Source organism: Delphinapterus leucas, chromosome 18 (genome assembly GCF_059928025.1).
Source record: "Delphinapterus leucas isolate spDelLeu-1000000601 "Yukka" chromosome 18, BTC_Dleu_Yukka2, whole genome shotgun sequence".
Lineage (NCBI taxonomy): Eukaryota > Metazoa > Chordata > Mammalia > Artiodactyla > Monodontidae > Delphinapterus > Delphinapterus leucas.
The window spans coordinates 19,256,256-19,273,658 of record NC_143146.1 but is presented as its reverse complement, the minus strand read 5'-3'; positions in this window follow the sequence as shown (position 1 = coordinate 19,273,658).

Genomic DNA, 17,403 nt, shown 5'->3' with positions numbered 1-17,403 from the left:
GGGCCCCTAGAATGTCCCTACTCCTTACTACCAGACAATGTTGCAATAAAAATCTCACTCCCAGCCTGTCTGGGAAATTTATGGGAATAAATTTGGAATTTCTGAGCCATGAATTTCAAACTTAAGTTAGTTTTTTCCAATATGGAAAAAACCAATTAAAAGGCAAAAATTATCAGACTGAATTTCAAGAAGCAAGAAAGACCCAGCTCTTTGCTACCTAAAAGAAATGTACTTTGCATAAAGACACAAATTAATTAAAAGTAAATGAGTAGGGGCTTCCCTGGTGGCGCAGTGGTTGGGAGTCCGCCTGCCGATGCAGGGGACGCGGGTTCGTGCCCCGGTCCGGGAGGATCCCACGTGCCGCGGAGCGGCTGGGCCCGTGAGCCGTGGCCGCTGGGCCTGCGCGTCCGGAGCCTGTGCTCCGCAGCGGGAGAGGCCACAACAGTGAGAGGCCCGCGTACCGCAAAAAAAAAAAAAGTAAATGAGTAAAAAATTATATCATTCTAGCACTAATCAGAGGAAACCTAGGTTGAGTATACTAGTATCAGACAAAGTATGTTTCAGAACAAGAAAGTATATTATCATAATGATGAAGTGGTCAGTTTATCAAGAGGACATAACAATCCTAAATGTTTACACTTCTATTAACCAAACTCCAAAATACCTGAAGCTGCAATTGATAGAACTGCACTAAGAAATAGACAACACCACAATTATAATTTGAGATTTTGATACAACTCTAATAATAATTTATGGAACAAGTACACATAAATCAGTAAGAATATATCGACTGAGTTTACTACAGTGATAAGTATAGAGCCCTATGCCTAACAAAAATAAAATTCACATATGTTTCAGATGTAGATGTGATATTTATTGAGATAGATCTTAATTTGGGTTGTAAAACAAACACCCATTAATCTAACAGTATCTTCTCTGATCATAATGGAATTAGGTTAGAAATCAATTTTAAATCTCTATAAAAATCACAAAATATTAGGCAGTCAAATAATGGATTTATAAGTAACCCATAGTTCAAAGAATAAATAAAAATAAATTATAAAGTATTTTAACTGAATGAAAATGAAAACAATATTTCAAAATATGTAGGATGCTGCTGAAGAAATACTTAGGGAATAAATAATTTTTAGTGCTAAATGCCTATATTAGAAAAGCAGAAACATCTTGTCAAGTCATTTACCTCAGCAATCACCATAAGAAACTAGAAAAGGAGGAAATATAAAATTCAGGTTAGGAGAAGGGGAAGAATAAAGATCCGAGTAGAAATCAGTAAACAAGAAAATAGAGAAATAAATGAAATCAAGAGCTGGTTCCTTGAGCAAAATCATGAAATTGACAAACCTCTAGCCAGATAGATCAGGGAAAAAAAGAGAGACAAAAGATATATGTATCAGGAATGAAAGAGGATACTAAAGAAATTAAGTGTCTTGTTAAAACCCTTACCCTAAGGAATATTCCTGATCTAGATGGCTTTACCAATAGAGTGAACAAAATATTTAAGGAAAAAATAATATTAATTCTAAAAAAAAAAATCCTTCAAAAAACTGGAACACAGTGAATAGTTCTCACCTCATTTTCTTAGGATTGCAATATCAAAAGAAGGCAAACACAATGCAAAAAGTAACAGTACAGACAAATATCCCTCATGAATCCAGATGTAAAAATTCTAAACAAACTTTTTAGCTAACTAAATCTATCTATGTCTATCTGTCTATCTATCTATCTAGCTACCTATCTATCTAAATACTCCATGATCTGGTGTGGTTTATCCCACTGATGCAAATTTAGTTTAGCATTTGAGAAGGAATCAATACAATTCACCAAATTAACAAACTAAAAGATAGAGATATAAAAGGCATCCAGAAAGGAAAGAAAGAAATACAGTTGTCTTTATTTGCAGATAGAATGGTCATCTATATACAAAAATCTAATGAGATCTATAAAAAAGAATTCCTAGAACTAATAAATGAGTTCAGCAAGATCACAGAATAAGAGAGCAATATGCAAAAATCGATTGCATTTTATACACTATCAATGAATATTTGAAAATTGAGTCAAAAATAACATTTACCATAGCAGCAAAATACAAAAAATACTTAATAGCTAAAGATAAATTTGACAAAAGGTGTGAAAAGCACAAAATATTGGTGAGAGAGACTCAAGGAGCTCTAAATAAATGGAAAACATCCAAAGTCAATAGTTCAAATGTATCAATATTGTTAAAATGTCGATACTCCTCAAATTTATTTACAGATGGAACACAATCCCTATCAATATTCCAGCTCTTATTTTTCAGAAATCAATAAGCTGATTTTAAAATTCATGTGGAAATGCAAAGTACCTAGAAGAGCCGAAACAATCTTAAAAAGGAAATTGGGGGACTAACAAACCATATTTTAAGTCTCAGTTAAAGATAGACAAATGAATCAAATGAACAGAATGGAGACTTGGGAAAAATACCCTGACCTACATGGACAACTGATTTTTGACATAGAAGAAAAGGCTATTCAAAGTATAGACTTTTCATAAATTGTGTTGAAAAAATTAGATATTCATACATATTGTTAAGTAAATGTTGTTCCTATACCTCACATCATATTAAAGTGTTAAACCAAAATGAATCATAGACACAAATGTCTGTAAATCTGAAATTATAGAACTTCTAGAAGAAAAGCTAGTAGAAAACCTTTGTGACCTCAGGTTAGGCAATGATTTCTTAGATGCCACATAAAACCACAATCTGGGCTTCCCTGGTGGTGCAGTGGTTGAGAGTCTGCCTGCCGATGCAGGAGACACGGGTTCCCGTGTCCCAGTCTGGGAAGATCCCACATGCCGTGGAGCAGCTAGTCCCGTCAGCCGTGACCACTGAGCCTGCGTGTTTGGAGCCTGTGCTCTGCAACAGAAGAGGCCACAACAGTGAGAGGCCCGCGTACCGCAAAAAAAACCCACAATCTATCAAAGAAAACAAATGATAAATTTGCTTCATCAAAATTAAAAACGTCTACTCTTTGAAATACACTGCTAAGAGAAAAAATATAAGATATGGACTGTATAAAATATTTGCAAATAATATATCTGATAAAATACTTGCATCCAGAATATACAAAAATAAAGATTCAATAGTGAGCAAACCAATAATCCAATTTAAAATATGGCTAAACTATTTGAACAGATGTTTCAGAATTTGGAAAAGAATAGATAGATGTATATATATAATGAATCACTTTGCTGTACACCTGAAACTAACACAACATTGTTAATCAACTACACTCCAATATAAAATAAAAATTAAAAAAAATATACAGATAACAAATAAGAATATGAAATAAACATGTGAAAAGATACCCAATATGATTCATCATTAGAGAAATGCAAATTAAAACCACAACATCATACTACTCTATACCATATGAATGACTAAAAGTAAGAAGCCTGACCATATCAAGCATTGACAAGGATATGGGGCAACTGGAACTGTCATACACTAACAGTGGGAATGTAAAATGGTGTAAGCAGTTTGGATACAGTTTAGCAGTTTCTTATAAAGTGTTAAACATGCAGGCTCTATTTGATTCAGTATTTACCTGAGAGAAATAAAAGCATATGTTTATTAAATGACTTGTAAATGAATGATCATAAAAGCTTTATTTGTTATTACCAAAAACTAAAAATAACTTAAGTATCAATGAGTGAATAAATATACTGTGGTACATCCATAAAATGGAAAACCTTCTTTACAAGCACTAGCCCCAGTGAGGAACTCTAAAAATCCTGTTCAAAGACAAGGTTGCCCACTCTCACCACTGTTATTCAACATTGATATGGAAGTTTTAGCCACAGCAATCAGAGAAGAAAAATAAATAAAAGGAATCCAAATTGGAAAAGAAGTAAAGCTGTCACTGTTTGCAGATAACATGATACTAACATAGAGAATCCTAAAGATACTACCAGAAAACTGGAGCTAATCAATGAATTTGGTAAAGTAGCATGATACAAAATTAATGCACAGAAGTCTCTTGCATTCCTATACACTAATGATGAAAAATCTGAAAGTGAAATTAAGGAGACACTCCCATTTACCACTGCAACAAAAAGAATAAAATACCTAGGAATAAACCTACCTAAGGAGACAAAAGAGGTGTATGCAGAAAACTATAAGACATTGATGAAAGAAATTCAACATGAACAGACAGATGGAGAGATATACCATGTTCTTGGGTTGGAAGAATCAATATTGTGAAAATGACTATACTACCCAAAGCAATCTACAGATTCAATGCAATCCCTATCAAACTACCACTGGCATTTTTCACAGAACTAGAACAAAACATTTCACAATTTGTATGAGAACACAAAAGACTCCGAATGGCCAGAGCAATCTTGAGAAAGAAAAACAGAGCTGGAGGAATCAGGTCCCTGACTTCAGACTATACTACAAAGCTACAGTCATCAAGACAGTATGGTACTGGCACAAAAACAGAAATATAGATCAATGGAACAGGATAGAAAGCCCAGAGATAAGCCCATGCACATATGGCCACCTTATTTTTGATAAAGGAGGCAAGAATATACAGTAGAGAAAAGACAGCCTCTTCAGTAAGTGGTGCTGGGAAAACTGGACAGCTACATGTAAAAGTATGAAATTAGAACACTCCCTAACACCATACACAAAAATAAACTCCAAATGGATTAAAGACCTAAATGTAAGGCCAGACACTATAAAACTCTTAGAGGAAAACATAGGCAGAACACTCTATGACATACATCACAGCAAGATCCTTTTTGACCCACCTCCTAGAAAAATGGAAATAAAAACAAAAATAAACAAATGGGACCTAATGAAACTCAAAAGCTTTTGCACAACGAAGGAAACCATAAACAAGATGAAAAGACAACCCTCAGAATGGGAGAAAATATTTGCAAATGAATTAACGGACAAAGGATTAATCTCCAAAATATACAAGCAGCTCATGCAGCTCAATATCAAAAAAACAAACAATACAATCCAAAACTGGGCGGAAGACCTAAATAGACATTTCTCCAAAGAAGATATACAGATTGCCAACAAACACATGAAAGAATGCTTAACATCATTAATCATTAGAGAAATGCAAATCAAAACTACAATGAGATATTACCTCACACCAGTCAGAATGGCCATTATTTAAAAAATCTACAAACAATAAATGCTGGAGAGGGTGTGGAGAAAGAGAACCCTCTTGCACTGTTGGTGGGAATGTAAATTGATACAGCCACTATGGAGAACAGTATGGAGGTTCCTCAAAAAACTAAAAACAGAACTACCATATGACCCAGCAATCCCACTACTGGGCATATACCCTGAGAAAACCATAATTCAAAAAGAGTCATGTGCCACAATGTTCATTGCAGCCCTATTTACAATAGCCAGGATATGGAAGCAACCTAAGTGTCCATCAACAGATGAATGGATAAAGAAGATGTGGCACATATATACAATGGAATATTACTCAGCCATGAAAAGAAACGAAATTGAATTTTTTGTAGTGATGTGGATGGACATAGAGTCTGTCATACAGAGTGAAATAAGTCAGAAAGAGAAAAACAAATGCAGTATGCTAACACATGTATATGGAATCTAAAAGAATAAAATAAAAATGGTCATGAAGAACCTAGGGGCAGGATGGGAATAAAGACGCAGAACTACTAGAGAATGGACTGGAGGACATGGGGAGGAGGAAGGGTAAGCTGGGACAAAGTGAGAGAGTGGCATGGACATATGTACACTACCAAATGTAAAACCGATAGCTTGTGAGAAGCAGCCACATAGCACAGGGAGATCAGCTCGGTGCTTTGTGACCACCTAGAGGGTTGGGATAGGGAGGGGGGGAGGGAGGGAGACACAAGAGGGAAGAGATACGAAGATATATGTATATGTATAGCTGCTTTGTTATAAAGCAGAAACTAACACACCATTGTAAAGCAATTATACTCCAATAAAGATGTTAAAAAAAAAAAGTCCTCTTCATCCCTCAGCTTGCTCATTACTTCTTCTGAAAAGCTATTTCTTCTTCTTCTAGGTATAACTGGATTCCCTCTCACCTGCTATATATCTGTTATGTGAGGAATCTCTACTATGGTCCTTATATTGAATACAAATATATGTGTAACCTACAAACTCTCTAAGAAAAGAAGAAATACGTCTTTTTATTTGTAATTTCAACATCTAGCATAGGGCCATGAGGTTTGCAGGTGTTTGTATTAGTAAAGAATTAATTTGAAAAGACCATTGTTCCATTTTAAAATGAGAAGAACCTGGATAATTTAGAAAATCAGATTTTATCATAGAGCTGAAGACATAAAGAGATCTAAATAGCCTAAATTTAATAAAGAAAATGGCAAGCTCTTCCTAGGAATAAAATGGTCCCCGGCTGCTTTCATCCCTGCCTGAGTGTCTTAGTTCTGCATTTACTCTAATGTGACTCATGTATCTGGATGGTACCAGTGCTTTTCCATTACACCTATTTACTGAATACTTTTTTTGTACCTACTCCTATTACTTCTGCATTATTAGTCAGGATAAGATAGAAGGAGCTAAACATAAAATCAATAGCTAAGTAATAGCCTTCAAATATAAACGCTCTGAATCCCAACTTTCTATAATAAAAAAGTTGGATCTAGAGTTGACCTTGCAAATTAAATAGAATTTAAACATTATTTTCCATGAAAACATCAAATAGGAAATTACTCTTACAGAAAGCTTGCAATTCCCTTTTTGAATAGCAAATATAAAGCTTAGGTATTTCACAGAAGCTATGATTTGGGTGTATATAAAAACGAGCTACATGTTTCATAAATCCTGTAATAAAATGGTAATCAGTGAATCAGCAACCTTAATCTCTTGCATATTTCAAAAGTTGAGCAAACACTTTCTGGTAAAGGAAATCAGTAGAAAAGGATACTAAAATTTTTAAGAAAGAAAAATCAAAGTTTGAGGAACATATGTGAGTCACCCCACAACTGTGCTATTAAGCAGGTTTAAATACTTAAAAGTTTACCAGCAAATTGGGTGAAGGGATTATAATATGTTTCCTATCATGCCTGGTATTATATCAAGAAATCAGAGTCTCACCAGTCACTCTTTTTTTTTTTTTTTTTTTTTTTTTGCGGTTCGCGGGCCTCTCACTGTTGCGGCCTCTCCCGTTGCGGAGCACAGGCTCCGGACGCGCAGGCTCAGTGGCCATGGCTCACGGGCCTAGCCGCTCTGCGGCATGTGGGATCTTCCCAGACCGGGGCACGAACCCATGTCCCCTGCATCGGCAAGCGGACTCTCAACCACTGCGCCACCAGGGAAGCCCCACCAATCACTCTTTAACATACTGTAGCCCACTAATTATTGAATTTATTTGAGTAAATATTAAATGTATATAGAGTTTCTTTTAGTATATTTGCCTGATAATAAAAGAGGTGTGGAAGTTGGCAAAGAATGATTTAACAAACACCTTGCATATATCTATTTATTTGGTCATTTTGGAAGACCTGTAAGGTAAATGATAGAAAACTGGTTTTAACTCATGTACCTGATTTTATCTCATTGTAATTTGAAAGTAGAGAGCTTGATCACCCAGATAAACGTAGTCTGATTAGGAAACTGTAAAATATGAGCAAATTCAACATATAAGAAGGTGGGACTAATATAATGTGTGAATGAGCAAATTCATCTTCCTAATTCCCCCCAATAAAATGGGACTAATAGGAGTCCCTCTTTGCTAGGGATATATGAGGCTTAAGTTTAGTGTTATTTATAAAATACTTATCATAATGCCAGCACATGTTAGGCACTCTGTTTTTTAATATAAATAAAATTAATAAGCCAATGATGTTGAATCCTGAGTTGAAATCACAGTTTTAAAATGTATACTAAATATTACAAAAGATAATTGAAATAAGGGACTCTTTGATGTTCTGTAGTTTCTGATAGTCTTATGATAAATGGTTAAACATGGAAATTTATTTTAACATTTAACGAATCTATTTTCCTTTAGCATTAGTTATTTCAATGAGGCTTTGATGGAAGGTCCTTGGAAAAATCACACTCTTTCTAGCTTCACCAATAAATGAGGATCTTAAAATGAGGAAAATCTTAAATCCTTTCCATCTCTTATCTTCTTTGATTCCGATTTTACAGTGTAATAAATATTTCATTTACAAGTTTAATTTTAAGTGACTAGAATGTACTATATAATGTTTCCTTATAATTTCTAATATTAATATTTTAATAATATTTTGATAATGAAGGATTTTCCAATACCACTAATAGTCACTTAATAAGAATAAAATCACTTCAGGAAGGTTTGGTGCTTATGATAATTAAATAATAATAATTGCTAACATTTACTGAGCACTCTTGATTTACCAGGCACAGTGTTAAGGACATTATTTGATTATTTAATATTCCCCCCAAATTATATCAGTAAACATCTGTAGTTTTTCCTCATTTGACCTGATGTTTAGAGAGATTAGGTGATACAGCTCTATGTGTTATTTAAACCATCCACATTTAAACAACAATGATAAATAGAAGGATGAAGAATCGAGGTTTATAAAGAAAAATCATTGCCTTGAAATTGAAAGCAAACTGAGTCCAGTGAAAGAAAGTACTTGTAGAATATGCCATTTGGACAGTCTGGTACAGCCTGCATGGTAGCTGAGGTCAGAGGTTTGGGATCCCTAGTACAAGTCCTTGTCTTTTTTCAGTTGTATTAAAACAGAGCATGGGCAGATCAAGCAGATGGTAAATGGTCAACTTGATTAGATTCACCAGATAGAATTTGATGATAAACTTGAAATAGTTTGAGAAAGAAAGCAATATGGATTTAAGTACATAGACTAACAAATCAACAGAGAAGACAAATGCAGCTGTAACAAAATAAAAGAGGGAAAAGATCTATGAAGAACAGCAGTGACTTATTAAAGGATTAGATGACTGAAGAATCTGCCAGCCAAAATTCTACTGAATTAAAGACTTTAAAAATGAAAAATAAAAGATAAAAAATAGTAATATATATCATGCTACTTGGTTATAATTTGAAGGAATGAGCTTATATTCCCTGTTAAATCTTAAAGAGAAGCATGATTAATTTTTAAATGCCAGGAATATCTCTATAGTCTATTGGTCTAATACCAGTATCAGGCAATTAATCATACAAGCCTTTTAAATAAATTCCTAAATCAGTTTGAATACTTGGAGCATAATATTAGGGGAAAAGAGTAATATAGAATTATGTTACATATGTATATCGTGTGATTGTGTGTATCCATGTAGATGGTAGTTTTATATAAATGAAATACGTGAATATGAAAAAAATGATCACCATCCTGTTTTACTAGGTGATAAAGGATGACCTGAAGTTTTTATGGTAATATTTTTGTATTTGTCCTATTTCCTGAATTTAATTATTCTCAATAATACTTACAAACTTTCAGAAAGGTAGAAACTGATAGACTGATTTTGTTTTTTAATTTAATGGCTATTAAAGAGGAATGAATAGATTTTTCCAGGAAAAAAGTCAAACAGTATTATAAAATATTTACTAAGATATAAGAAATATGATAATTAATGCTAAAGTATAGGATACCTAAACTTTAAAAAAAATTAGAATGTTACAAAAATAATTCAATAGGATGAATGAAAATAAAAGTTCTGTATCTCTGGGTAAATGTTACCAGAAGGACATTGGTTATCTGATCTGGTGTAGCAGAAAAATATTAATTTAACAACTCATATCAGAACACTTCTAAGGAAGAGATAGTATTTGTTTATGAAAATCATGAAATAAGCCTTTTTGGAGGATAGACGTTTCAATGTTAAGGCCACAAATGGAAGAAAATACTCAAGTCATAACTAAATGACTTAGCAGAATAACAACAAGAAATACAAAGGAATTTAGAGAAGGTATAGTTTTGAGAGAGAAGTGAAAAGGCAAATCAGCTTTTGGAAGCTTAAGTTACTGAAAGTGAATGAAGAAGGGAAAGGGTATCAAAAAATCATTTTCATTTATTTACCATTATTATAAATCATTATTAATCTATTTGTCTATAAAAATATTTTCAAAATAATTGTTTGTCAGGCATTATGATGAATGAGGGCGAAATTTAAAAGATACTCTCATGGGTCATACTTTGTGTTGGTGCAGGGAGAAAAGAGTTGGCAATAATGAAGTAGAAATGTAGATTAAAATATGTATTCAAGTTGAGAAAAGCAATATAAAATAAAGTCACCTTGTGTTGAAGATATGGAAAGCAGAACCTTCAGCAGGGTGAACAGGCCTCTCTGAGTTGGTAATGTTTGTGGTGAAAGTAAATGGTGATAAGTGACTCTGGGAGAAGACAGTTCCAGGCCTCATGTTTAAAAAGCCCTGGGGATCTGTGTTTGGAAATATTTTGAAAATTTCAACAACTGTGAGTCTCTTCATGGGGAGACTAATAAAGATATAGCTAGAGAGATAGTCAGCAGCATTGTCCCCAGTATTAATGACTTTGGATTTTATCCCAAGTGCAAATGGAAGAAAATGACTGTTTGTCAAGATAAATCCATCTACTCTGATCACAAATCTCAAAAAATTTTATTAATAAAATGTGTGTTTCATGTGAGAGGTATTTTGGGGGTGAAAGTTTGCTTATCATTCAGAAGTAGGGACTGTGTAACCCATTGGTTCTACCCTAAGACCAAAATAAAATAACTATTGTAAGATGGAGAAGAAAAAAAGAAAAACCAACAGATACTAGAAATTCTACCCCAAACTGTTATGAATATTTGTGTTCATATTTTCTAGATTTGAGTCCTATAATTTGACAGATGACATATGCAATACAATGAATATCTTGTTTTTTCCTGTTCAAAGTAATTTGAAATATGGTAAAGATACAAAATTGCAAAATATAAACAAAAATTGCTTTAAATTTCTTATATTATAAATATAGATTTTAAAAGGCAAAATGTGTAATTAAGCAATACCTTGTACATGAGTCTTTAGTATTAAATTGGACTGAAGTTAAGCCAGCTGACATTTTGGTGACATAAGTAATGTTGGTAATGTTTCAAGGATGTGGGCATGGCCATTCACGCTAAGTCTTCCATTTACAAAACAGTTTCAGTTAGGAACCTTTTGGCTGCAGGTAACTGAATACCAGATCATACTGTCTTCGCTACTAAGATAATTATCTCACGGAACAAAGAACCTGGAAATAGGTGGTACTGTGAGTGGTTCCATAGTCAAAAATATCGTAAAGAAACCAAGCTCTTTTCATCTTTCCCTCTGCATTTTCAACATGTTATCTTTCTTCATAGTCACAAGGTAGCTGCCATAACTCCAGTGATTATACCTTCACAGACCCATTAAGAAAGAAGACAGCCAAAGGGATTTCTCTCCATCTATCTCTGTTTTTATGGAGAAACAAAATATTTTCCTTAACGCATCACGGATTGAATCTTACCTCTCTGCTTGAGTAGAAGTGAGTAGCATAAGTTTCAGTGCTCAAATCTGAGGCAAGGTGGAAAGTCACAGATTGCTTGACTTGCTGGGGTCCTTTGCTGGGGCTGTTCATTTTGGTCCTTAGCAAAATCAAGAATCAGTTGGTGAAGAGTGAATGACAGAAAAGTAACCAACAGTGTCTGCCACAGTAAATAAATAGATGTACGTTAAAAAATGAATTATTAACTTGTATAAAAAACTTCAATCCGATTCCCCAAACAAGAATTGGGAGAGTATTTTCAGTAAAGATGATCATGTAATTGAACACAATGTAAAGGAAGGAAACCACAATTATTGCTCTTCAGAGAAAGAAGCAATAAGAATATTAAGACCATCCAAAGGGGATGATCAGTGGGAAATTTCTTGGGCAAATCACTCTAAGATTTTGATGTGTCCATTAAAAATGAGGTTTTTTGTCATACATTTTTATAATTAGGTATTATTTATAGGCCATCTTTTTTATGAAGAACAAACTAAAATAACAGGAACATAATAACAAGACATCTAAAAAACAACATAATTTAAAATAAACAACAGTATTAGAATGGCTAAAATCCCAAATGCTGACAACACCAAATGCTGGTGAAGATGTGGAGCAGCAGCACTCCTCAGTCTTACTATACAATCCAGCAGTCACACTCCTTGGTGTTTACCCACATGAGTCGGAAACTTAAGTCTATATAAAAACCCACATGATGGGCTTCCCTGGTGGCGTTGTGGTTGGGAGTCCGCCTGCCGATGCAGGGGACGCGGATTCGTGCCCCGGTCCGGGAAGATCCCACATGCCGCGGAGCGGCTGGGCCCGTGAGCCATGGCCGCTGAGCCTGCGCGTCCGGAGCCTGTGCTCCGCAACGGGAGAGGCCACAACAGTGAGAGGCCCGCGTACCGCAAGAAAAAAAAAAAACCCACATGAGTATGTATATAGCAGTTTTATTCATAAGTGCCAAAGCTTGAAAGAAACTGATAGGTCCTTCAGTAAGTGAACGGATAAATCAACTATGCTACATCTGTACAGTGGACTATAAGAAATGAGCTGGGCTTCCCTGGTGGCGCAGTGGTTGAGAATCTGTCTGCCAATGCAGGGGACACGGGTTCAAGCCCTGGTCTGGGAAGATCCCACATGCCGCGGAGCAACTAGGCCCGTGAGCCACAACTACTGAGCCTGCGCGTCTGGAGCCTGTGCTCCACAACAAGACAGGCCGCGACAGTGAGAGGCCCGCGCACCGCGATGAAGAGTGGCCCCCACTCGCCGCAACTAGAGAAAGCCCACCACAGAAAAGAAGACCCAACACAGCCAAAAATAATAATAATAATAATAAATACATAAACAAATAATTTTTTAAAAAAAGAAATGAGCTATCAAGCCATGAAAAGATGTGGAGGAAATTTAAATGCATATGACTAAATGAAAGAAGGCAATCACAAAAACCTTTATAGTCTATGATTCCAACTATATGACATTCTGGAAAAGGTAAAACTATGTATTACTGGTTACTACAGGTTTGTTTGGAGGGAGGAATGACTACATAGAGAAATAGAGTAATTTTAGGGCAGTGAAACTATTCTGTATGATGCAGTGAATACATGTCAAATACATTTGTCGAGAGTCATAGAACATGCAACACCAAGAGTAAATCCTAGTGTAAACTATGGACTTTGAGTGGTAAAGATGTGTCATTGCTGGTGTATCAATTGTAACAAGCATACTACTCTGGTGAGTGTGTGGGGACAGGAGATATATTGGAACTCTTTGTGCTTTCCACTCAGTTTTATAGTGAACTTATATCTGTGCCCAAAATACATGTTTCAAATTTTAAGTTTTACAGGAATACGCTTCAAAAGCATTACTTTTCAAAACGATTTCAAAATATATGCTGTTTAGGCTACAAATTTGGAGCACTTATACAGTTAATAGTATGAGGTAGAACTATATGTATATATTAGAAGCATCAGTATTTAACAGAAATATTTAATTACCAAAATTAAAAATTTATGCAATCTACTTTACAATTAAAGTTATTATTAATAACCAAAATCATGTATGAGCACCTGATTAAGTCAGTGAAATAAAATAGTTGAAGAAAAGAATTGTATCATAGTAAATAGTTTCTCTAATAAGGGAATACTTAAATGGTCGTGTGATTATCTAAGTGTGTGGGTATGTGTTTATGTGTATATGTATATATGCACATAAAGGTTAAGGAACAAAGCAGGTTCTTATAAACCAGGTCTGACTCTTGCGATTATTCCAGGAGTGGAATCTACTGTAAGTTGTTATTTAGTTTGTAAAATCAATGGGAAGAACCATTAAGCCAAGCTTGGAAAATATATAAGAACTAAGGTCAGATCCCAGAGGAATTATGATCTCAAAAGGTCACTACTGCTACTTTGGCACTATAGTACCTGACATTGCCCCTGACATAAATTCCAAATAATCCGATTTTATATGTGTTCCACTTGCTCTGGCTTTAAAATGCTGAACAAGAATTCAGATTAAAATAATTGAAGGATGACATTTCAATCCCCAGATTAGTTTATAAGGAGAAGAGAGAGAACCGTTTAAAAGAAAGGATGTACTGGGAATGACGCCTCATAATAAATTAGAATATAAAGGAGTATAGGCCAGTCATCTAATTCAGTAGCTTGGTTCTCACCAGCTTCTGAAATCTATCACAATAGGAGATTCAATAAAACTTCCTTTTATAGCTGTTGTTCATAATTCATTATCATTGGAAAATCGATAGATATATATGAGAACATTATTTTAACTAGAAATATAGTCATCTGCATGGCCTGTTCTACTGGAATTAATATGTGTTAAGACTCCTAGCCTAGGGCAACTTGCAGCTGCCTTAGGAATCTCAGAGTCATTGGACTGGGAGGCAGAGAGAGCAGGGTTTCTGAGACTTCTGTGTTAATTAGAGCAGTTCTTTTACATTTTTGACATTGGAGGTCTCCATAAAGTTAGTTTTACAAAAGGGTTTAGAGGCTTCAAATTTTGAAAATCAGTGATGTATGGAATGGAAGCTTGTAACTAAGCTCTTAAGAAACAGTTCTTTGTATAAATGCATTTTGTTGTTTCACGAAAATGATCCTCTTTTTTTAATGTGAGGTACTTTTTATCAAATTCTTCCTATGGAACAGATATTTTGCTAGCACTTTTTGTAAGCTCCTTAATGTAAACAAGAGTTTAATTCCTTTTAAAGATTTTAGATAGATAGATAGAGAGATAGACATATAGGTGTATATGTATAAGTGTATATACACGTATATGTGTGTATATCTATATATATCTTTCAAAATTCAGTTTCATGTTTAGAAATTTTTTGGATGTTTTGTTTTTGCCAATTAATTTTCATTCAGCCAAACATTCTGGTCTATACGAATCCCTAAAACCCTTGCTACAGTTGGGTTGAAACTGCAGGAAGCTCAATAGACTAGTGGGACCAATATAATCGAGTGAAATTCCTTCATCATGGGACCCTGTCAGCAAGTCTGTGTTTTCTTAAAAAGTACTCTTGAATGCTATGCAGTGTCTGGTATAGATACTGTAATTCTAAAATGCCCACATTTACTCCAGCCAAGATGAAAATAAAGTTTTACAGTAATCCTCTTATTGGCAACGAATTGCTGTCGCTTCCTCTTAACAGTTGTGAATCACTCAGATTTAGTCTCCACTTTTTAACCAGAAAGGAAATCAAAAGTTATATGGATTATAAAGAATGTCTTCCTATGTCCTATTTTCTTTAGTTGCAGTCTCTGTAACCAGCCACAGTCTTGATACATTAGATTTCCTAAGGTCTACATTCCTATGCATTTAACCTCTGACTTCAGTTCTTTTTGGTTTAATCTTTGCTTCTAATTCTTTTTTTTTTTTTAAGTGGCCACAATGTAAATACTCAAGGACTTTTTTTTTTTTTTAAGGGCTTCAAATGCTTGGCTTTTATTTATTTATTTATTTATTTATTTATTTATTTATTTATGGCTGTGTTGGGTCTTCATTTCTGTGCGAGGGCTTTCTCTAGTTGTGGCGAGCGGGGGCCACTCTTCATCGCGGTGCGTGGGCCTCTCACTATCGCGGCCTCTCTTGTTGCAGAGCACAGTCTCCAGACGCGCAGGCTCAGTAGTTGTGGCTCATGGGCCTAGTTGCTCTGCGGCATGTAGGATCTTCCCAGACCAGGGCTCGAAACCGTGTCCCCTGAATTAGCAGGCAGATTCTCAACCACTGCGCCACCAGGGAAGCCCTGCTTCTAATTCTTGACTCATTTCTGATCCTGGATAATAAGAAGTGTCCTGCCCACATTTTCATCTTTTGTGTTTTACTCTGTTCATACTTATAATTAAAAGGTTTTTAACTTTTCAGATTGCTGTCCATGACCCATCTGACTCCTAATTCCAATCTCTTATGCTTAAAGACAATAAATTTAAAATATTTATTATACATGTATATATTTTCACATAATAAAATCTGATTCATCTCTTTCTTTTAGCTTGTTAGAGTTGGCAGACCTAAAGAATATATTTGCACCTTTTGACTATTGACTTTAATTTTCTTCCATCTTCCCCTTTGGGATACAGGTATGATGGCTAGAGATGCAAAAGCCATTTTGTAAAGATGGTAGGAAGATGAAATGGAAGGCTAAACAGAGTTAGGGTCACTGAGGACATGATGGAGCTGCTATACCTAGTCTGGACAGCCCTCCAATTTACTATTTATGTAACAGAAATAAACCCCTGTTTGTTGAAATCCAATTACTTTTTCATAAAGTCTAATGTGATTCTAACTGATATGGCAACTACAGATATTTATTGACTTTTTACAGAAGTTAGAAATTGAGATGAAGAAACAAATATGTGAAATGCGGTATAAGTTTATACTTATCCTACTTCTTCCTTTGTTGCCACAAATTACTACAAATTTCCCAAATTAAAACCTTATAGATATTCAATGTTAGATAGATTAGAACAGTAGTATTTTTATTTAATAAAATATTTTAAACACACTAACAAAAAATGATTGACTTTTTAATTATATTCTATGAACACACAAATATATTTTTCCAAGATGGAATTAAATTATTTCACTTAATGCATCTAGAATATGGAAAATTACTTTTTCATGTTCACTTAGTCTATATTCAGTGTAAAGCAGCTCACCCGGATTACTGGCCTTGATTCAATTTGTTTATTCATCCCTTTTGGGAAAAAAAGAATTAAACGTATTTTGTATTATGAATATTTATATGGACTTTTTGATAGTGATATTTCTATAAATATCACATGATCATCTCTGGAAATTTTGAAATTTATGTGTGAGTGTTGTGGAAGAAGTGAATCTACATGTGCTGTTTGGATCAGATCTGCTCAAGACCATTCTGATCCTTGAAAGGCAATCTGTATAGGAAGAGAGAGACAGAGACACAAAGTAGTCACATACTTTCTGCTGAAGACAGAGGTCCAACAGTTTTTGTATGGTTAAATTAGACAATTTGTCAATTCTTGGGTTTTATAACATAAGTGTACAAATATAACAACCTATTTTAAAACAGTTTAATCATGCTCAATAAGTAGACGTCATCCCAAGAAAAATTCCTTGGACATGTATAGCATGATACCTTGACCATGCCTGCTTTTTCTCTGGAGTGGATTTTTGTTTATTAGACATAATTTAGGAATATATATTTTATATAACACCTCTTTTTTAATAATTAAAACAGTCTAATATTTGAGAGTGACCAGGTGCTTATGACTACAATATTTTTTCTTTTATCAGATTAGCAAATTTAATCATAAATTAGATTCCACAACGAAGTTTGGTCAACGTTAAACACATACACACACACACACACACACATTGACACTATAGATA